Source organism: Leptinotarsa decemlineata, unplaced genomic scaffold, assembly GCF_025532065.1.
Source record: "Leptinotarsa decemlineata unplaced genomic scaffold, Ldec_3_MD MMD2_tig00078422_RagTag_RagTag, whole genome shotgun sequence".
NCBI lineage: Eukaryota > Metazoa > Arthropoda > Insecta > Coleoptera > Chrysomelidae > Leptinotarsa > Leptinotarsa decemlineata.
Genome location: NW_027412747.1, coordinates 8,890,174 through 8,915,451, shown reverse-complemented (window position 1 = coordinate 8,915,451; position 25,278 = coordinate 8,890,174). Strand labels below are relative to the sequence as shown.

General features: G+C 34.0%; 1 protein-coding gene across 1 annotated transcript in view; it reads right to left on the bottom strand.

Moving 5' to 3' along the window:
* Positions 1 to 25,278, bottom strand: part of lobo (coiled-coil domain-containing protein lost boys) — a 511,805-nt gene that overhangs the window by 307,005 nt on the left and 179,522 nt on the right. The window lies entirely within an intron of this gene.

The following is a 25,278-nucleotide window of genomic DNA, read 5'->3' as shown; positions in this document are numbered from 1 at the left end:
CTAGCCACTTTCATCTGAATCAATGAATTGATGTAGCCGTCACTACGTAGAGGGAGATCATCATAAAAAATGTTTATGTGAAAAATTCAAATAACCATTTCGGTTTTTTATTTTTATCCTTTTCAAAGAAAAAAATCTCTACTAAATTTGGTGAAAACTTACTTTTTTATGTCCCAAACACACTGTAATTTATTTGATTTAAGATATTAATTTTTTCACCTAATTTCGACCTAATATCAAAAAAGCACCATAATTGTCAATCGAAAATTCTCGCGTCAAAATATCAGCTTTTTTCAAAAAGTCGGTAAGCTTTTCATTCGTTGAAATCTCTAATTTCTGATGGTCAAAAAAATATACAGTAACATAGTAAATATTTTTAGAAAATGACAAAACTCGAAAAAAACTTGAATTCGAAATTTTTTTTATCATTTTGTACAATTTTGAGCAATTTCGAGCAAATCGAAATAAACTAGTATATTTACAAACAATATTTTGAGAGGATTGTAGAATCTTCTTTAAATGATGAAAGTTTTCGAATTCGAGTTTTTTTCGATTTTTTGCAATTTCTGAGAATCTTTGATTGAAAATTGAGGTACTTTTTTGATTATTAAGTCAAAGGTCAAAAAATAATTATTTCAAATTAAATAAATTAGTGTATTTGGGACATAAAAAAATTAAGTTTTCACCAAACTTCGTAGAAAACATTTTATTTTAAAGATATAAAAATAAAAAACCAAAAACTTGGTTATTTGAATTTTTCACATATATTTTGAGGTTATGTGAAAAAATTATACAAAAGTTGTATATCTTTTTATTACCTACACTTCTGCTTCCTAACTTTTTCCATGGGACTTGTAGAGATCGATAGATAGATAGATAGATAGATAAACAAAAAAAGATAGATAGATAGTTTGTAGATATAAATCATTTTGTACTTTTAAAAACCCACCCTCTCACACTTCCCGAACTCACATCGCCAGTAATTTATTTTTTCTTCCATTTTTATCATATTCCCCCTTTTCTAATGGGTTTTATCCTACTGTTAATTTTTATGGTTTCAAAAATTATCGACCCTGGTCTAGTAGGCCATTTTCTTCCTTTTCATGAGACTTGAAATGTTGTCACTAAATATTTGATCTCGTTTTGGGGAAACTGTCTACTTCTTCTAGAAGTTTTCAATCATATTTTCATTCCTGTCATTCACCAATTGAATTAGATTAATGTAGTAATCGGATAATATTTGATTTTATTATGCAAACTATAAACAGTTATACAGGCAAAGTTCATGCATGTGTAATTTTCACTTCAACGTCTTCCATGAATTTCCTCCAAAGAGTGAGGAAGATATCCATTTTGAACAAGATACAAAAACATATCTTGCACATCTGAAAGAATGAGAAACTTTAAAAATTTTTTCATTAGGTTCATAGGAAGTGCAGAAGCCAATTGAAGACGCATAAAAACTAAATATAGCCGGGAGATTAGGAGCATGACCATTGTTAGAAAGGACATGGTAATTATAGCTAGGAAAGATTTCTTTTCATGAAAAGCGGATCGTCCTGGCTTCGCATGGGTACAATTTAAAGTTGTGATTTATTCTAATATGAAAATATTTTGTTGGACAAATAGGTAGTGATACTTTATGTCAAATGTTATAAATTATAATGCACACATCATTATAATGATTTATGCAATCAAATTTGCAAACCGAGGTGATACCGTTATTAATTTGTATAAAGTTGTAACTTTATTGCCTGAAAATCGAAATCAAATTAATACATACATACCATGGTCTAACTAAAAATGATAGTGTTCATTTCACTGGATCTTATATCTACTGATACCTATCATTGATCTTCAGGTTTTTTATTTTAAAATATATATTTTTACCAACTTTAGTTATTGAAATAATATCTGCACACAAAAATTTATAGAAGACAGGGTTATAATTTTTTAATATTTCGTAGTGTGATTATTGTTATAAGAGACGGTGAGTTTCAGAAAATCAACACACGATTTTGGTTGAGAAATAAAATATTTGACTATTAAACTCATAGATAAGACATTCGAATCGAAAAATATTATCATTGCTGAAACAATTAATATTGGTAGTACTGCATTTAATCCACATATTATATTATGAGAGGTATGTACCTATTTCTTGGAATTAATTAAATTACGTAATGAACCGTTTCACTGACATTGAATTATGCTCGCTTGTAAATGGGTACGCATATGTAATCTACTCAAAATGAATTAATTTCATAAATCAGAAGAACAGAGTAAAATATAGGGAACAATAAAATTATTGAAATAACATGAACAAAATATTCGGATGAGTCAGTTGAGAACAATATACTAAAAAAAATGAAAAAAACATTCGTTATGGAATTCCGAAACAAATTAGTGTTATATGAAATGAATTGATGACTAGGTGGAACTTCCAAAAATAAAATTTGGCTTTTATTATTTTTCGCGAAAGCACGATATGTTATTAGATAGCTGAAAGAAATCAGAAAAGATGGATAACGTTTGTATGAACATGATATAATATTCAAAATAATTGTTATCCTTGTTAATCATTAAAATGACGTTGGAAATGACGTGCGAGAAATAATTTATAAATTTGACATCCAAACATTTGCATTTTCTGTGACAAAGCTCCAAGTTTTAACCGATGTGTCCATCACAATAATCTACAAAAATTATTTTTGATGTTGCTGTAACGGCGTCAACCGTGACGGCGTCAACGCAAGTAAAGTCCCATACCACAGGTTTACCGTATTTCCATGGTATGAAAGACATACCATCATCTCGACTGGTACCTGAGGGTTATAGAATTGCAGGAACATCCGCTGATAATATAGCTCGTTTCAATATGTCGTTCACTTGGTGATGTCGAGATGTAGAAGGTTAAAAATACCAACGAACAGTAATGAGTATATAAATCAATCACTAATGTCCTAGGTCTTCCAAGAGGAAGATTTTTGTCTGGAGTAGTACACTCCCAGATTTTATACGGTTCACCATCATGGCACACAGTTACGCAAAACAAAAAATTGGTCCAAAAACTCACCAGCCTACAGAAGAAATTAACAGTTAGAATATGTAATGTATATAGAACTATATCTGCAGAAGCAGCATGTGTTATTGCTGGAATTCCACCAATAGAGCTCCAAGTCATCGAGAGAAAAGAGAAATATGCAGGCATTTTAAAGGGAATCGCTAGAGAAAATATGATAAATAATTGGCAACAAAAATGGGATAGCGGTCAATACGGTAGATGGACACACCGATTAATACCTGTGATAGAGAGGATAGAGAGTTGGTTGAATCGAACCTACGGAGAGATGGACTATTACATCACCCAGGCACTGTCGGGACACGGTTGTTTCCGTAGGTACCTATATAACCGTAGAAGAGCAGAATCTCCAGATTGTCTTTACTTCAATGCAGACGACGACGTAAAACACGCCCTTTTTGTCTGTGTAAGATGGGAAAATGCGAGACTTCCGTTTGCACGTGAAACAAACACCAAATTCAAATTCAAATTAGATAGCTGAAGGAAATCAAAAAAGATGGACAACGTTTGTATGAATATAATATAAAATTCAAAATAATTTGATTGTTATCCTTGTTAATCATTAAAATGACGTGTACAAGAAATAATTTATAAATTTGACATCCAAACTTTTGCATTTTCTGTGACAAAGCTCCAAGTTTTAACCGGTGTGTCCATCACAATAATCTACGATAATTCCCAACCAGCAAAGTTGTTTTATAATTCCATGGTGTTGCAACAGTTTTATTTCATTAGTATTTTATAATTACTTCCAAAATGCTAATTGATTATATTAGATGATCGGTGAACACAATTCAGTTGTAGGCAATAAAAGTGTTTTATAAATTTGTCATAAAAAGGTTTATGTAATAAAATTCAAAAACCATTATAAAATAGTGAGGAAATCATCACAGAAACGTTTTTGTAACTAACTTATAAAACTTATTTTCCTATGAAAGTAAATTGTTATGTAGCAGTTTTATAACACCTTTCTGCGAGATTTTTATGATAGTTATAAAACTATTCCAAGCTTATTTTATGACTGTTTCCTGTAGCTTTAATGAAATTATTTTTTTGAATGCTTTCAGATACTATTTTATTTTCATCACCATATCATCCCTTCAATGATAATTTCCCAGCTATTTTATAGTATGGTATATTAACAACAATTCAAAAACACTAATATGACTGTTATAAAATCAAATTGCTTTTGCTAATATATATATTTGCTGCCACCAAGAATGAAATGCAGCATTTAAGAACAATCAGCTGACATCGATTCCTAATCACAATTTTGAAGAATTCTTCAAAATTTTAGTTATGTCTAGTAAGAATATTTCGTTCAGTTATTCAAGTGGGATACCATCGACATCGTGGTAGAAATTAGTCCTTCAGTAACTTCTAAATATGTGATTTTTATTGAGTATAGGTACCCCATGAGTAAATTCAATATTTTTAATTCATCCTTAATTTTAGACACTATGATATACATATATATGTGTATATATATGTTATACTTTCAATTTAATAATAATTCCATTGTGTGGATAGTATTCCATAAAAAAAACTATCTGGAAGCTTTGAGTGATGGGTTGAAAATATGAAATACCGCACATATAGTGATATTCACAGCTAAAAAGTACATAAATATTAGAACATTATATTATTTAGAATAAAGTGAGTTAAGTTTGTGACTAGAAAATCAATAAGTCGACAGAGTGAATTTTTGTATAATTAATAATTTTACCGAAAACATTTATGAATGAGTGGCGCGCTTAAATTTTCTAACGATAAGCTATATATTTGTCAATAAAATTTCATTTGCAGTAAAAATATCAATCTTCGAAGCACAATGGAGTGGCGCGCTTAAATTTTCTAACGATAAGCTATATATTTGTCAATAAAATTTCATTTGCAGTAAAAATATCAATCTTCGAAGCACAATGTCTTTAACAGTTTTATGAGTGCAAAAGTAAAAATTCTAAAATGGCTTCAACCTTTCTATTTCTTAGTTTTCAGTTGGTGACATATCAATTATATTTTCCTAGTGTCCAATACAAAATTACTTCTTGCGTCTTCAAGAAAACATTTTTAACACTTCTTTATTCTATTGTTATCGTTTTCGGCTGTATTATATTTTATAACGCCTACCTGGAACTACTAAAACACTCTTATAAAACTGTCTTCTGATTATTTTATAAGTGCAGTAAGGGAAGCCTTCACAAAACTACTTTTTAAGAGTGTTAGATAAATTTTATAGTAACTGCCAAAATGTTTATAAAACTGTTTTGTAGTGTTTGTAAAAGGCCTTACAAAATATTGATAATAACTATAATGTTTTATAAAATGGTGCCAATTTCCTATTTATAGCAGTATTATACACACATTGGAAACATTTCTGGGAGGAATGTAGTTTTATAATTTGTTTCTCCGAAACGTTTCCGCAACTATTATAAATTACGAAATTGCTAGTTGGGTTATTTTCAGTGTTGCTGTTCAGTTTATTACTTCAGCAGTACAGTTCATTTCTCAATATCGTGTTATAAGAAAAAAGCCATGGAAATAAAAATGGTCGTTTTTCTATATAAAGCCTTAGGCTGGAATTATAAATTTTGAAAAAATGATAGTCAGAATTTGTTTATGACAAAAAAAGAATTATAAACAATGAAAAAAAGTTTTCAAGAAAATATATTTTTAAATCATCATTTTCTCATGATAAAATAGTATCTTTTCATATATAAAACCTATTTTTTGTTTCAAATCATTCATCGGGAAATGACTTTACAAATTACAATAATCGTTAATTACTACCATTCATCTTCACACATCACTTCGGCAATGATTTGTGAAGAATGGTTGATTGAAAAACAAATACAATCAATAATTTATTTTGGTAAAGTCTTCTTCAACATTTTTTTTTGTGCAGGACTCAATATTTTATACTGTTTAATGGGTTTATGACCTTCGACAGTTTGTTCTTTCTCGGCTATATCAAGTTAAAAGTAATTTTAATTAATTTGAAAATATTGCACTCAAATCTCCCAGATCTGACAGCAATATTGAAATTCTTCCCGCAGATAAGTGTAATGCAACAGTTATAATGGATTCCCATGAATACGAAAACAAAATAAGGCAGGGACAACATACAAAGTACGCAATACATATTCCATTGTTACAATAATGAATGCTTACAAAAACCTGGAAGAAAATCCAACAAAATCTGTGGAAAAAAAAATTTGAACAAAAACATAGCATATTCGACTCATTTCCCACTATAGTAAACCTCTACATTTTTATGGTTTACTAAAACAGCTACTGGATGGAACAGATAGTTGTTACCATGATTTTGGTTTATTCTTCAATTTCTCGCCAGACAATGCTGAAGTTCCAGCGGACTTCGAATTCCGGCTAGATGGGAAGCCGTGACGGCGTCAACGCAAGTGAAGTCCCATACCACAGGTTTACCGTATTTCCATGGTATGAAAGACATACCATCATCTCGACTGGTACCTGAGGGTTCTAGAATTGCAGGAACATCCGCTGACAATATAGCTCGTTCCAATATGTCGTTCACTTGGTGATGTCGAGATGTGGAAAGTTAAAAATACCAACGAACAGTAATGAGTATACAAATCAATCAGTAATGTGCTAAAATATAATATTTATTGACAATAATTCATTAAAACTACAAAGCAAAATTCCAAATAATAATTTCTATATAGGAATGAAATGATACTGGTCCACATTTGAAGTTTCTATACTTTTCAAATATATTATCTGCATACTGTACTGTAGTTTCTTTGGAGATCATGCAATACATTTTTAATTTGTTCAACGTGTGTCGCTGATACACAAGGATGACTGCATGTCTCCAACCACTGAACAAACTTATTTCCGTAATCTAAGGATTCTTTACGTTTGTTATCTTCGTCCACAGGTTCTTTCTTCACCGTAAGATCCAACCCACTACATTCGTCAGCCATAGAAACTCCAACAGACATCTGGGGTGGTGAAACAATATTCTGCGCCGAAGTATTCTCCAAATATTGTCTTTGCAAACACTCTACCTGTTTTAAATACTGCGAGATGATCAAATCCTGGTACAAGTTATAATTATTGATGGTAGATTGTAGATATCGAGTCCAGTGAAATGTCGAATAATCCACCTCCCGCACACCCCTGATGTCACCGTGCGAAGCAGCTAGGCTAGTCTCTTGACTCACAATTGTCGTCTCTGAATTGCAATCTTCTTCACGTTCTTCCATCGATCTATCCAGGAGGTTTCGAGCTTCTGCCTTTATCTTTTCACTTTTGCACCACCCTCTCAGGGTGGACTCTGGAATCTTTAAGTCTCTAGCCACAGAGGCTTTTGTTTCTCCTTTTTGCACCCTCGCAACGGCTGCTGACTTGGTTTCCAAGGAAATTCTTCTATACATTTTTCTGATACTATTCACTGCGTTGGCAAATGACAAACTATACGATGAAACTCGCAGGCAAAATAATTGTTAATTAAAATAAACATCTGATTATATGCCAATAGGTAAATCAGAACCGACCGCCGACTAAAGCCACTTTCTTCTCGTGAGCGTGAGAGTTCCATAAGCTGCTTCTGGGTCCCTCATCTGAGTCAATAAATTGATATAGCTGTCACTACGTAGAGGATTGATAAATATTTATAAAAATCAAATACCTGATGGTATTTTCGACTTCAATAAAATTGTTATTGGCTGTTTTTTTTTCATTTCAATTCTTAGGAATTGCGGGCATCTCATACGAATTCTCTCCGTAGATGACCAAGTATTCGAACGGCTCACTCAACCTCAAAGTTTATGTGAAAAATTCAAATAACCATTTTGGTTTTTTATTTTTATCCTTTTCAAAGAAAAAAATCTCTACTAAATTTGGTGAAAATTTACTTTTTCATGTCCCAAACACACTGTAATTCATTTGATTTGAAATATTAATTTTTTCACCTCATTTTGACCTAATATCAAAAAAGCACCATAATTGTCAATCAAAAATTCTCGCGTCAAAATATCAGCTGTTTTCAAAAAGTCGGTATGCTTTTCATTCATTGAAATCTCTAATTTCTGATGGTCAAAAAAATATACAGTAACATAGTAAATATTTTTAGAAAATGACAAAACTCGAAAAAAACTTGAATTCGAAATTTTTTTTTATCATTTTGTACAATTTTGAGCAATTTCGAGCAAATCGAAATAAACTAGTATATTTACAAACAATATTTTGAGAGGATTATAGAATCTTCGTTAAATGATGAAAGTTTTCGAATTCGAGTTTTTTTCGATTTTTTGCAATTTCTGAGAATTTTTGATTGAAAATTAAGGTACTTTTTTGATAACTAAGTCAAAGGTCAAAAAATAATTATTTCAAATTAAATAAATTACAGTGTATTTGGGACATAAAAAAATTAAGTTTTCACCAAATTTCGTAGAAAACATTTATTTTAAAGAGAGAAAAATAAAAAACGAAAAACTTGGTTATTTGAATTTTTCACATATATTTTGAGGTTATGTGAAAAAATTATACAAAAGTTGTAGATCTTTTTATTACCTACACTTCTGCTTCCTAACTTTTTCCATGGGACTTGTAGAGATCGATAGATAGATAGATAGATAGATAGATAGATAGATAGACAAAAAAAGATAGATAGATAGATAGTTTGTAGACATTAATCATTTTCTACCCTTAAAAACCCACCCTCTCACATTTCCCGAACTCACATCGCCAGTAATTTATTTTTTTTTCCATTTTTATCATATTCCCCCTTTTCTAATGGGTTTTATCCTACTGTTAATTTTTATGGTTTCAAAAATTATCGACCCTGGTCTAGTAGGCCATTTTCTTCCTTTGCATGAGACTTGAAATGTTGTCACTAAATATTTGATCTCGTTTTGAGGAAACTGTCTACTTCTTCTAGAAGTTTTAATCATATTTTCATTCCTGTCATTCACCAATTGAATTAGATTAATGTAGTAATCGGATAATATTTGATTTTATTATGCAAACTATAAACAGTTATACAGGCAAAGTTCATGCATGTGTAATTTTCACTTCAACGTCTTCCATGAATTTCCTCCAAAGAGTGAGGAAGATATCCATTTTGAACAAGATACAAAAAACATATCTTGCACATCTGAAAGAATGAGAAACTTTAAAATTTTTTTCATTAGGTTCATAGGAAGTGCAGAAGCCAATTGAAGACGCATAAAAACTAAATATAGCTGGGAGATTGTTATAAATTATATATGCACATCATTATAATGATTTATGCAATCAAATTTGCAAACCGAGGTGATACCGTTATTAATTTGTATAAAGTTGTAACTTTATTGCCTGAAAATCGAAATCAAATTAATACATACATACCATGGTCTAACTAAAAATGATAGTGTTCCTTTCACTGGATCTTATATCTACTGATACCTATCATTGATCTTCAGGTTTTTTATTTTAAAATATATGTTTTTACCAACTTTAGTTATTGAAATAATATCTGCACACAAAAATTTATAGAAGACAGGGTTATAATTTTTTAATATTTCGTAGTGTGATTATTGTTATAAGAGACGGTGAGTTTCAGAAAATCAACACACGATTTTGGTTGAGAAATAAAATATTTGACTATTAAACTCATAGATAAGACATTCGAATCGAAAAATATTATCATTGCTGAAACAATTAATATTGGTAGTACTGCATTTAATCCATATATTATATTATGAGAGGTATGTACCTATTTCTTGGAATTAATTAAATTACGTAATGAACCGTTTCACTGACATTGAATTATGCTCGCTTGTAAATGGGTACGCATATGTAATCTACTCAAAATGAATTAATTTCATAAATCAAAAGAACAGAGTAAAACATAGGAAACAATAAAATTATTGAAATAACATGAACAAAATATTCGGATGAGTCAGTTGAGAACAATATACTAAAAAAAAAAGAAAAAAAGCATTCGTTATGGAATTCCGAAATAAATTAGTGTTATATGAAATGAATTGATGACTAGGTGGAACTGTAAGTGGAACTTCAAAAATGAAATTTGGCTATTATTATTTTTCGCGAAAGCACGATATGATATTAGACAGCTGAAGGAAATCAGAAAAGATGGATAACGTTTGTATGAACATGATATAATATTCAAAATAATTGTTATCCTTGTTAATCATTAAAATGACGTGCAAGAAATAATTTATAAATTTGACATCCAAACATTTGCATTTTCTGTGACAAAGCTCCAAGTTTTAACCGATGTGTCCATCACAATAATCTACAAAAATTATTTTTAATGTTGCTGTAACGGCGTCAACCGTGACGGCGTCAACGCAAGTAAAGTCCCATACCACAGGTTTACCGTATTTCCATGGTATGAAAGACATACCATCATCTCGACTGGTACCTGAGGGTTATAGAATTGCAGGAACATCCGCTGATAATATAGCTCGTTTCAATATGTCGTTCACTTGGTGATGTCGAGATGTAGAAGGTTAAAAATACCAACGAACAGTAATGAGTATATAAATCAATCACTAATGTCCTAGGTCTTCCAAGAGGAAGATTTTTGTCTGGAGCAGTACACTCCCAGATTTTATACGGTTCACCATCATAGCACACAGTTACGCAAAACAAAAAATTGGTCCAAAAACTCACCAGCCTACAGAAGAAATTAACAGTTAGAATATGTAATGTATATAGAACTATATCTGCAGAAGCAGCATGTGTTATTGCTGGAATTCCACCAATAGAGCTCCAAGTCATCGAGAGAAAAGAGAAATATGCAGGCATTTTAAAGGGAATCGCTAGAGAAAATATGATAAATAATTGGCAACAAAAATGGGATAGCGGTCAATACGGTAGATGGACACACCGATTAATACCTGTGATAGAGAGGATAGAGAGTTGGTTGAATCGAACCTACGGAGAGATGGACTATTACATCACCCAGGCACTGTCGGGACACGGTTGTTTCCGTAGGTACCTATATAACCGTAGAAGAGCAGAATCTCCAGATTGTCTTTACTGCAATGCAGACGACGTAATGTAATATTTATTGACAATAATTCATTAAAACTACAAAGCAAAATTCCAAATAATAATTTCTATATAGGAATGAAATGATACTGGTCCACATTTGAAGTTTCTATACTTTTCAAATATATTATCTGCATACTGTACTGTAGTTTTCTTGGAGATCATGCAATACATTTTTAATTTGTTCAACGTGTGTCGCTGATACACAAGGATGACCGCATGTCTCCAACCACTGAACAAACTTATTTCCGTAATCTAAGGATTCTTTACGTTTGTTATCTTCGTCCACAGGTTCTTTCTTCACCGTAAGATCCAACCCACTACATTCGTCAGCCATAGAAACTCCAACAGACATCTGGGGTGGTGAAACAATATTCTGCGCCGAAGTATTCTCCAAATATTGTCTTTCCAAACACTCTACCTGTTTTAAATACTGCGAGATGATCAAATCCTGGTACAAGTTATAATTATTGATGGTAGATTGTAGATATCGAGTCCAGTGAAATGTCGAATAATCCACCTCCCGCACACCCCTGATGTCACCGTGCGAAGCAGCTAGGCTAGTCTCTTGACTCACAATTGTCGTCTCTGAATTGCAATCTTCTTCACGTTCTTCCATCGATCTATCCAGGAGGTTTCGAGCTTCTGCCTTTATCTTTTCACTTTTGCACCACCCTCTCAGGGTGGACTCTGGAACCTTTAAGTCTCTAGCCACAGAGGCTTTCGTCTCTCCTTTTTGCACCCTCGCAACGGCTGCTGACTTGGTTTCCAAGGAAATTCTTCTATACATTTTTCTGATACTATTCACTGCGTGAGCAAATGACAAACTATACGATGAAGCTCGCAGGCAAAATAATTGTTAATTAAAATAAACATCTGATTATATGCCAATAGGTAAATCAGAACCGACCGCCGACTAAAGCCACTTTCTTCTAATGAACGTGAGAGTTCCATAAGCTGCTTCTGGGTCCCCCATCTGAGTCAATAAATTGATATAGCTGTCACTACGTAGAAGGAGATCATCATGAAAAATAAGAAATATAACTTGTATATGCAAATGGTAAAAAACATGGAAAATTTTATTTCTCATTTTTCATAATGAACGTCTATGTTTCTTACAAATGTGTTCATTTCTCTGGATCTTATATCTACTGATACCTATCATTGATCTTCAGGTTTTTTTTATTTTAAAATATATGCTTTTACCAACTTTAGTTATTGAAATAATATCTGCACACAAAAATTCATAGAAGACAGGGTTATAATTTTTTGATATTTCGTAGTGTGATTATTGTTATGAGAAACGGTGAGTTTCAGAAAATCATCACACGATTTTGGTTGAGAAATAAAATATTTCATTATTAGACTCAAAGATAAGACATTCGAATCGAAAAATATTATCATTGCTGAAACAATTAATATTGGTAGTACTGCATTCAATCCACATATTATATTATGAGAGGTATGTACTCATTTCTTGGAATTAATTAAATTAGGTAATGAACCGTTTCACTGGCATTAAATTATGCTCGCTTGTAAATAGGTACTTATATGTAATTTACTCAAAATGAATTATTTTCATAAATCAGAAGAACAGAGTAAAATATAGGGAACAATAAAATTATTGAAATAACATGATCAAAATATTCGGATGAGTCAGTTGAGAACAATATACTAAAATAAAAAAATGAAAAAAAATATTCGTTATGGAATTCCGAAACAAATTAGTGTTATATGAAATGAATTGATGACTAGGTGGAACTGTAAGTGGAACTTCAAAAATAAAATTTGGCTTTTATTATTTTTCGGGAAAGCACGATATGTTATTAGATAGCTGAAGGAAATCAAAAAAGATGGACAACGTTTGTATGAATATAATATAAAATTCAAAATAATTTGATTGTTATCCTTGTTAATCATTAAAATGACGTGTACAAGAAATAATTTATAAATTTGACATCCAAACTTTTGCATTTTCTGTGACAAAGCTCCAAGTTTTAACCGGTGTGTCCATCACAATAATCTACGATAATTCCCAACCAGCAAAGTTGTTTTATAATTCCATGGTGTTGCAACAGTTTTATTTCATTAGTATTTTATAATTACTTCCAAAATGCTAATTGATTATATTAGATGATCGGTGAACACAATACAGTTGTAGGCAATAAAGGTGTTTTATAAATTTGTCATAGAAAGGTTTATGAAATAAAATTCAAAAACCATAATAAAATAGTGAGGAAATTATCACAGAAACGTTTTTGGAACTAACTTATAAAACTTATTTTTCTATGAAAGTAAATTGTTATGTAGCAGTTTTATTACACCTTTCTGCGAGATTTTTATGATAGTTATAAAACTATTTCAAGCTTATTTTGTGACTGTTTCCTGTAGCTTTAATGAAATTATTTTTTGGAATGCACAACAATTCAAAAACACTAATATGACTGTTATAAAATCAAATTGCTTTTGCTAATATATATATTTGCTGCCACCAAGAATGAAATGCAGCATTTAAGAACAATCAGCTGACATCGATTCCTAATCACAGTTTTGAAGAATTCTTCAAAATTTTAGTTATGTCTAGTAAAAATATTTTGTTCAGTTATTCAAGTGGGATACCATCGACATCGTGGTAGAAATTAGTCCTTCAGCAACTTCTAAATATTTGATTTTTATTGAGTATAGATACCCCATGAGTAAATTCAATATTTTTAATTCATCCTCAATTTTAGACACTATGATATACATATATATGTGTATATATATGTTATACTTTCAATTTGATAATAATTCCATTGTGTGGATAGTATTCCATAAAAAAAACTATCTGGAAGCTTTGAGTGATGGGTTGAAAATATGAAATACCGCACATATAGTGATATTTACAGCTGAAAAGTACATAAATATTAGAACATTATATTATTTAGAATAAAGTGAGTTAAGTTTGTGACTAGAAAATTAATAAGTCGACAGAGTGAATTTTTGTATAATTAATAATTTTACCGAAAACATTTATGAATGAGTGGCGCGCTTAAATTTTCTAACGATAAGCTAGATATTTGTCAATAAAATTTCATTTGCAGTAAAAATATCAATGTTCGAAACACAATGTCTTTAACAGTTTTATGAGTGCAAAAGTAAAAATTCTAAAATGGCTTCAACCTTTCTATTTCTTAGTTTTCAGTTGGTGACATATCAATTATATTTTCCTAGTGTCCAATACAAAATTACTTCTTGCGTCTTCAAGAAAACATTTTTAACACTTCTTTATTCTATTGTTATCGTTTTCGGCTGTATTATATTTCATAATGCCTACCTGGAACTACTAAAACACTCTTATAAAACTGTCTTCTGATTATTTTATAAGTGCAGTAAGGGAAGCCTTCACAAAACTACTTTTCAAGAGTGTTAGATAAATTTTACAGTAACTGCCAAAATGTTTATAAAACTGTTTTGTAGTGTTTGTAAAAGGCCTTACAAAATATTGATAATAACTATAATGTTTTATAAAATGGTGCCAATTTCCTATTTATAGCAGTATTATACACACATCGAAAACATTTCTGGGAGAAATGTAGTTTTATAATTTGTTTCTCCGAAACGTTTCCGCAACTATTATAAAATACGAAATTGCTAGTTGGGTTATTTTCAATGTTGCTGTTCAGTTTATTACTTCAGCAGTACAGTTCATTTCTCAATATCGTGTTATAAGAAAAAAGCCATGGAAATAAAAATGGTCGTTTTTCTATATAAAGCCTTAGGCTGGAATTATAAATTTTGAAAAAATCATAGTCAGAATTTGTTTATGACAAAAAACAATTATAAACAATGAAAAAAAGTTTTCAAGAAAATATATTTTTAAATCATCATTTTCTTATGATAAAATAGTATCTTTTCATATATAAAACCTATTTTTTGTTTCAAATCATTCATCGGGAAATGACAAATTACAATCATCGTTAATTACTACCATTCATCTTCACACATCACTTCGGCAATGATTTCTGAAGAAAGTCTGTGGAAAAAAAAATTGAACAAAAACATAGCATATTCGACTCATTTCCCACTATAGTAAACCTCCACATTTTTATGGTTTACTAAAACAGCTACTGGATGGAACAGATAGTTGTTTCCAAGAATTTGGTTTTTTCTTCAATTTCTCGCCAGACAATGCTGCAGTTCCAGCGGACTTCGAATTCCGGCTAGATGGGAAACCGTGACGGCGTCAACGCAAGTGAAGTCCCATACCACAGGTTTACCGTATTTCCATGGTATGAAAGACATACCATCATCTCGACTGGTACCTGAGGGTTCTAGAATTGCAGGAATATCCGCTGACAACATAGCTCGTTTCAATATGTCGTTCACTTGGTGATGTCGAGATGTGGAAGGTTAAAAATACCAAAGAACAGTAATGAGTATATAAATCAATAAGTAATGTGCTAAAATATAATATTTATTAACAATAATTCATTAAAACTACAAAGCAAAATTCCAAATAATAATTTCTATATAGGAAAGAAATGATACTGGTCCACATTTGAAGTATCTACACTTTTCAAATATTTTATCTGAATGCATACTGTACCAAACTTCATTTCGCCTCGAGTTTTACTTATTCTTTCTTCAGTTTTTTTGGAGATCATGCAATACATTTCTAATTTGTTCAACGTGTGTCGCTGATACACAAGGATGACCGCATGTCTCCAACCACTGAACAAACTTCATTCCGTAATCTAAGGATTCTTTACGTTTGTTTTCTTCGTCCACAGGTTCTTTCTTCACCGTAAGATCCAACCCATTACATTCGTCAGCCATAGAAACTCCAACAGACATCTGGTGTGGTGAAACAATATTCTGCGCCGAAGTATTCTCCAAATATTGTCTTTGCAAACACTCTACCTGTTTTGAATACTGCGAGATGATCAAATCCTGGTACAATTTATAATGATTGATGGTAGATTGTAGATATCGAGTCCAGTGAAATGTCGAATAATCCACCTTCCGCACACCCCTGATGTCACCGTGCGAAGCAGCTAGGCTGGTCTCTTGACTCACCATCGTCGTCAGTGAATTGCAAAACTCGCAGGCAAAATAATTGTTAATTCAAGTAAACATCTGAATATATGCCAACAGGTAAGTCAGAACCAAACGCCGACTGAAGCCACTTTCTTCTAGTGAGCGTGAGGATTCTATAAGCTGCTTCTAGGTCCTCCATCTGAGTCAATAAATTGATGTAGCTGTCACTACGTAGTAGGATATCATCATGAAAAATGAGAAATATAACTTGTATATACAAATGGTAAAAAACATGGAAAGTTTTATTTCTCATTTTTCATAGTAAACGTCAATGGTTCTAAGAAATGGGAAATTTTATCATGGCAAAATTTATGAATTGGACAGATATAAATATTTATAAAAATCAAATATCAGAGATGATATTTTCGACTTTGATAAAATTGGGTTTGGCTGTTTTTTTTTCAATTCAATTCTTAGAAATTGCAGATCAATAGCTTAAATTCGTGTTATAAGTTATTTACGGGCATCTCATACGAATACTTTCCGTAGATGACCAAGTATTCGAACGGCTATTAAAGTAAAGAGGGTCTGAAAAAGAAGTCGCTGGGTGCAAAGAGAATTTGATAGTCCAGAGACTCAAAAAAGCATGTATTACCATAGAAGGTCACATCCAAAATCGTCCTTTCCACGTTTATATTCCCAACAACAGAAAGGTTGTTTTCTTTCTTTTCATGAGTTTTTAAATGTTGATAGTAAATGTTCGATTACGTCATATATTTGACAGATTTTTGTTCTGGAGTTGAGAATTGCAAATATATTTGTTTTCATTTCAACCATCGTTATTGCATAATTATCGATGTGGTGCAGTATTTTTGCCTTAAAAAAAACGAAATGAAAGCGGAAACTGTGTACTTTTTCTTTAAGTTTTCAATTATATTTTCATCATTCACTAATTGAGTTTAGTTAATTTTGGTTGAGAAATAAAATTTTTGACTATTAAACTCAAAGATAAGACATTCGAATATCGTAAAATATTATCAATGCTGAAATGAATAATATTGTGAGTACTACATTTAACCCACATATTATATCATGAGAGGTATGTATTCATTTCTTGGAATTGAATTAAATTAGGTAATGGACCGTTTCACTCGCATTGAATTTTGCTTCCTTGAAAATAGGTACTCATTCATATGTAATCTGAAACAATCAAATTATTGAAATATGAAAAACGTCCTACCTGGAAGGGAGGGAAACGATTATTCCAGGTCTTGCCAAAGGCTTGACCTATCAGAGATTACCTACCGTATCTTTCATGCATATTTATCTAAAGTTGCCAATTTCAAGCCTCAATTGAGTCTCGTAGAGGGGAAAATCCCCTATCTGAGACAATGATTACCATGGTGCCGCGTACCGCGCACCGCTAAGGTCCGCGAGTCGTCAATCCTACTCCGATATACGCCTGCAAGGACTCGCTCGTATCAAGCCTTTGGCAAGCCTTCGGAGTAGAAAACGTTTCATATTCCATGTCTGTGCCTTTCGCTTGACCTATCGGAGAGGTGTTTAGCTTCTGCCGGCACCCAGCGTACTGTGACATTGAAAATAATTACCTCTAACTCTAACTACTTAACAATGAACCAGAAGAAAACTATTTTCAGTTGCTCATTTATTAAACACAACATCTTACAGACGATAAACATAATTTGGGCAAAGAAAACAAAGATAAATAATAAGCAGCTGATTAACCTTATAGAAAGTTTAGTCGATTAACATAAATAATTTAATTGACTGGTTCAAAAACAGTTCAAACTGTTTGATTCTGAAGCTTTGGCTTAGACCTCTGCACCTGCTCACAGTAGTACTTGAAGAAGTTCTTCGCGCCAATTGCCCTGTTTCAGGATCTCATTCAGCTCCATCCCCTGCTCATATCTGTACGGAGCTACCGCTGAGCGAATCGACCCTGGACTTGTGCCGATTTTCAGATCCCTGAAAATAATCTTAATCCAGCCAGCAATTATCGCCTTCGAAACTTCTGCAACCTTGCCCCTCGTCGGGCTCATGTAAGCCCGGCATTGCCTTGCGTCTCTCCGCTGACACCTCTATCAGTCTCTTCACCCAGAACATCAGGTCAAATTCACGCTGCTTAGATTTTGACAGCTTGGATGCTGTCGGTTTTCGATCCAAAGATTGGCCAGAAGGTGGCAGAATCTCGCAGCGGCACATAATCATCGCTCCAATAGCCAGCAGAGTAAGATCGTGTATACGTCTTCCTGAAGCCAATAGTATCAAAATCGCAGTGTGCCTGGAGATTTGGAAAATACTGTTCTGGTCAGAAGGGTGACTTTTTAGCCACTCGATGAGCACCTCGACATTCCAAACGCTCGATTTCGCAGGTAACTTAGCTGCTTCTCGAGTACCAATAGCCTTGATCATCGACCTAACTAATGGGTGACCACTCCGCTGGTCTTTGCCATTCGGATAAGCCAACGAGCTAACCACTGACTTCTTTGTTAAAATGGTCCGGTAACCCAGCTTCTTTTCGTTAGCTAAATACCCCAAGTAATCCGCCAGCTGCTGACTCGTCGGTCGGATAGGTGGTAACTGGTTCTCGGCGCACCATTTTATCCACTGGCTCCAGGCTGAACCATTCCCTGTAGAGCTCCTCCACGCCGATGCCACTAAGTCTAAATCCGAGCTACTTAGGCTAGCCACTAGGTCGGCCCACCCCGCCAAACCTCTAAACACAGGTTCCGTAGCTCGAAGGGGGTTGCCAAGCTTCTGCTCTTCAATTCGCTTCGCCAGAAGGTTCTTTCCCACCGAGGCGCTACAATCAGGAATATTTCCTTCGCTGAGTTCAAATGGTGCACAACCTCTGGAATCAGTGGAGGAGGGGGGAACACCCAAGCTAGATCCATCTCCCAAGTCCTGCTGAACACATTGATGAAAGCTGCTTCGCTGTCGCTCACTTCCAGGGAGACGTACTTCGCGACTACTCTCGACCGACACGTGGCAAACAGATCTATCTGCGGCCTTCACCACTTGTTGAATACCAGCTGCGTTACATTGCTCTTCAGATGCCAGTCCGTCAGGGGCATCCCCCGTGATAACCTGTCCACCCAACAGTTGTATATTCCCGGCAGGTAGAAGGGAACCAGATGAATTTGGGCTTGATGACTTAGAATCCAGATTTCCTTGACCACCTCCAGCAGAATTTTGGATTTGGTCACTCCCTGCTTCCTGATGTAAACTACTACCGTTCGGACTGTAGCATCACTGACTTGCCCCATAGCTCCGTCTCGAATTCCCTGAGGGCTAACAACACAGTGAAAAGCCAGTGGGGTTGTTGCCAAGCCGAACGGAAGACACGTCATGTTGTAGACTCGAATCTTGTATTCCAGACACAAGTATCTTTGGTGACGCCTGGCGATTGGCACGTGAAATTAAGCTTGAGAAATGTTCAACTTGTACAACATGTAGTTGTATCTTCTGAGGAAACAGGGCACTTGACGTTGATTGACCAGTCGAAATTTGTACGGTTGCAGATACTGATTCAATTGTTTTAAGTTGAAGATCTGTATCATCGACCCCTCTGACTTTGGAACCAGGAACATGGGGGAAATAAACCCTTTTGACTATTTGGCCCCCTTCAACACCATTTCTCTCAGAAACTTTTTAACTCCAACGACATCTGGCGAGATTCTCTGGTTCCAAATCTTCTTATATTTTTCTTCGAAAAAGGAACTGTAACTGGTTTCCTTATAAACGGTATTTTGTAGCCTTCTAACATTTCCAAGATAAAATCTGGAGCCTCCATCCATTTCCACTGGCTGACGACGTTTTTTAGCTGACCCCCGCAAAACGAATAGTCAAAATATCCTGGGCCTGCTCCTCCTATTTGAATCAGTCCTTGTAGAAGACTTCCTGTAATCTCTAACACCCGACTTTCGAAAGGAGGACGAGTTCGATTACCTGCGCGAGCTGCTCTTCTGCTCCCTGGACTGATCTTAGTTATTTGAGACGCGGTTTGGCTTGTGCTTGGAGCTGCGATAGCTTTTCTCTTTCGCAGTTTTCGCGACAAAATTCTGAGGACGTTGTTAAAGACTTTCTGGAAACCACTACTCTGGTCAAAGAACTTTGATAAAGCCTCCTCATCGAATAGGTGAGACTCAGAACGAGGAATATTCGCCAGCTTCGTCGCTAGATGGTGATCCTTGGCTTCTAAATTCAATCAGTTTTGCTCGCCTAGCACACGTGTAGTGCAGTAAGTCATCTGAAATTTCCTCAAAAGCTGAGTCACCCAGAAAGTTGTATCTAATCTCATTCAAAGCTTCAGGGTACTTCTGTGCTATTTTCTGCATTCCCTCAAATAACTTTTGCCGCTGTTTCAGCAAGCCGTGTGTGATCGTTCCTGCCATTTACTCTGCTTTTCTAACATCGAATTGGCAAAGGACTTAGGTGCCAGACTTTCCAACTGGCTATTCACTTTAAGGGCGTCAAATACCGGCGAAGCCTGAATCTTTTTCTGAACATCCCTATACATAATCCTTTTTCAATTTGAGGTACCCAACTTCTGACATTCTAGGCCCTGCGCCTTGATCTCTGGAGTAGGTGGCGGAATCGCCGGAGCACTTTCCTCAACCTTGGAAGCTAGAGCTTCCAAGCTAACTGGTTGCTTTACTTGCTTTCCTCCAGTGAACTTTCATCATCCGAACCAACCGACTTGCCATTACTCCATTTGTCTTCCACGTTCCTGTTCTCAATGTTGTCCAACAGGATGTGGAACATGTTCTCCACTCTATCTTCTAACCTCCTAATTATCGATCTCTTGGCTAGTTTGCTCACCGGACGACTCATGATCGAAGCTCTGCAGAAGGCCCAGTTCAACATTTCGACCTTGTAGTTCCAATATTGCTTCTCCGGCAGGTCCTGGATCGCTGGATTGAAAGCTCGAGCAATTGCTACTGTGGGCAGGGCAAATCTTAACTTGTTGAGCACCTGACGATCTAACTCGCCCCCAAAAATCTCCTCCATGGAGAGATTTACCACCTTCCAATTTCTCCAGCCCGGTGGCAACCATTTTTCTGCTGCCATATATATATATATATATATATATATATATATATATATATATATATATATATATATATATATATATATATATATATATATATATATACTGAACAGATTTCGATGAAACTGTGACCAGTGATATTTCAAGACATCCTGAATCCAGTGGTGTATTCAGAATTTTCATAAAATTCCTAAACATGAATTGGTGGGTTGATTAAACGGCATATTTTTCAAATTTCATTCCTTTATAACTTTTTTATTGATTGACGCATTTCAACGTAATTTACATGTTACCCATTTGAAAATGTCACAAATCCAGTGGTGTAATAAATCAGATAGCACAGGTGCAAAACCCAAGAATTCGACAAATCAGGGAAGCTATCGAAATCGAAAAGCAAGGCCTCATCAACAAAAGGGATGTCTCACTAAACATCCCGAGGATTTGGAAAACAATAATTAAAAACAACCACCAAAGACAACCACAAATTGATAATGAACCATCGCAGGTAGGAGAACCGCCAGAAGCCATTAACAACCCTCAGGTAGAAAAACAGGTAGGAGAATCGCCAAAAGCCATCAACAACCCTCAGGTGGAAAAACAGGTAACAAATCCATACAACTTACGCAAGCGAAGCCATATAAAAACACCACAAGAAGAACCTAACATCAGTTACACCTCTCGAAGCGAAGCAGTAACTCGTCTTGATAATGCCATCTGAGATGGCATATCTATGAGGAACAACACCACATCATATATATATATATATATATATATATATATATATATATATATATATATATATATATATATATATATATATATATATATATATATATATATATATATATATATATATATATATATATGCTGGGTCTTCAAATTGAAACCACAAATATGTGGTTGGCTCCTGTTGATGACACCGTGCATATGTGATGTTTTTTTTTCATTTTTGGTAACCAGTTGTTGTCCACCTTTGCAATTGGCAAGCATTCCTCAATATTTCACTCTTTTTTACATATTATAAGAATTAAATCTTCAATAGTTTCTGGCTGCCTCTACTTGTAAAAAACAAGTGTTATTCAAATCACTTGCATTAATACGAGTTTTTCAGTTTTTTCGACAAGAGAGTAAGGCCAACGTCTCGTCATCAACTTCCAATCCAAATATATCTAATAATATTATTTCTGCGGAAAGTGCGGTCAAATAAAAATGTTTTTCATAGTTAGAGTTTTCCTGCTCCAATAATGCTATTTATCATTTGCAGCTGTTCAGCTTTTATTTCAGACAACGCATTTTGGGTATGGTCAGATTTCAAATTGAGAGTGATGACTAATACATATAAATCTCCCAACTTACCTTCATTCAACATTCTGAAGTACCACTATTTTGCAGAATAGTACCCGTGCTACTAACAAATTAGTTTTGAAAGGAGGTAAGTTTTTTTTGGTGCTTCAGTTTATCAGTTTTTGTACGAATTGTATTCCATGTGCAGGTGTCTTCGCTTCAATATATTTCTGAACTATGCAGAATGTTATATTATTCCATTTCCGATAAGATTGATGAATGGTGAATTCCTATCAGTACTCACCACCTTTCTACTGTAATGGGAGACAACGAGCTTACTTACGCGACCACTTTCTAGATCAGTCTTCTTGATGGTTACTTTGTCTGCGATAGTCGTCGTATAGTTTGCCACTTTGATAAAAACGGAAAGAAGCTATTAAAATGTCGCGCAGATATTCAAGAGACATGAAGTTGAGAGCTCTTGCGAGAATAGAAGAAGGTGAGACGAAAGCCTCCGTGGCTAGAGAATTGAATGTCCCTGAGTCCACCGTAAGAGGGTGGTGTAAAAGTAGTAAAATGAAGGAGCAAGGCCAAAGCATGCACCCCAGACTGGCTGGAAGATACGATCTAGATTTTAATGAAATGATGAGGCAGTATATCAGCTTAGTTGCTTCACAAGGTGGAAATAGTGGTGCTCATCCTACTTACAAGCAGGACACGGAGGAACTTTCTTTTAGCCAGGTAAATGAGGTTGGGAATTCATTGACTATGGAGGACGAGAAAAAAGTACATCTTAACCGTATCACAGTCAAGAAAGAGCCCACGGACAAAGACTTCGATGAAGCCTTATATTACGGAAAGAAGTATGTCGAATGGTTGGAGACAGGCGGATATCCCAGTGTGACAAAGACGCATATTGAAAGTATAAGATTACTGTTGAATAATCTCGAAAGTGAAAAGAATGCGGAAAGTGACGTCCATGAAAAAATTTAAATTGAGGGAACTAGACATTTTTACAGAAATTACATATTTTCTCAATCGATTACCTTTTTTCCCCACCGTATTTTCAAATTTAATGTAATTGTATATTAAGAGAAAAAACACTATTCTCTTCAAGAATAATGAAAGAAGACAGGTTCGATCCGATTTTAGCGATGTAAATGGTATTAGCTACTAATTTTTATTAAATATATATTTATGAATAAGGTTTGATTGATTTTCAAAACAATTACCAAGATGAAAACGAAACCAAAATGGTGTTCATAGAAATGAAAACCATCATATATATATATATATATATATATATATATATATATATATATATATATATATATATATATATATATATAAAATCTAGAAAGGTTAATGCAGTCAAGCTGCTGGAAAATAATTCCATTAAAATCAAAAAATAAATAGATAAGTACTTTTTGATCATTCCCATATTGATTTCAATTTAAGAGCCACCGGTAGACTGCTGTTTCAGCCTATTGAGCATCGTCAGTACCGGGAAGGCGGTCCTCCATTGAAGACAAAATGAGAAAAACCAAGAAAGTACTTGATAAAAATAGCTGCGTAAACGCAAGCGAAACATAAGTGAAACCACCTATTGGTATGACACCCAAGTCAACTTGACAAGTTTTTATGTCAGTGTTGGTGGTTTGACCAATCAGCCCAATAGGCTGAAACAGCTCTCTATCGGTGGCTCTTAAATTGAAATCAATATGGGAATGATCAAAAAGTACTTATCTATTTATTTTTTTATTTTCATGGAATTATTTTCCAGCAGCTTGACTGCATTAACCTTTCTAGATTTCATATAATTTCTAGAAACCTGTGGATTCGTTTTCCGATGGCATTTCAGGTAAGCTTCCCAAATTTCTGCTACCGCAGTTGTCGGTTTGGTTTAATGTCAGAGTGATGGAATTAATTATAAATAGTTGAGATATAGTTTTGGGAGTCGGGATTTTTTTACGGAAGTTTATTGATCTCTTCAGATCTTTTTTCGAATTTACAAATTTTTGAACATTTTTCGAGATATTCAAAAAAAACTAAACCCCAACTTTTTTTCACCCAATTGTATAATCCAACCCCCTTCGTGATATTAGCCAGTCCATTCAACCTACTGTGTTGGTATATCCGAGACTGGTTTGAACGTTTAAAGGTCATTAATTTAGATTTAAAAATATTGAAATTTCGTATCGGTTTCCTTGATTCTTCATTGCTGATGAAGGGCGAAGAATTCGGAGTTCTGAAAATATTTGTAATCGTAACGGTACTTTACATTCGTTTGCTTCCGTTACTATTGGGGTGTCCAATGACATGGCATCGTTTTCTAATGTTATATCTCTATATGTTGGGGTCCAATTTACATCAAGGGGTTTTCCCCCGCTATCAGCACTCATACCTTCCACAAAATTCAATGTGAAAAATGAACCACTTGAATATAGGGTTTACACATATTACATCAAGTTTAGGTTGGCAACATTACCATTCATTACATTTCACAGGTTTGGTCAGTACAAAATTTTTACCTGGCAGTACAACCTCACCTACCGTGATTGATGGATTCAGTCGGCAGTCCGTTTGAGTAATTTGTTGTTATTAAGACAGAATCGCAACCCAATTGATGGTCATATTGTCTGCAATATTCGTCGTATAGTTTGCAATTTTAAATAAACGGAAAGACGCTATTAAAATGTCGCGCAGATATTCAAGAGACATAAAGTTGATAGCTGTTGCAAGAATACAAAAAGGTGAAACGAAAGCCTCGGTGGCTAGAGAA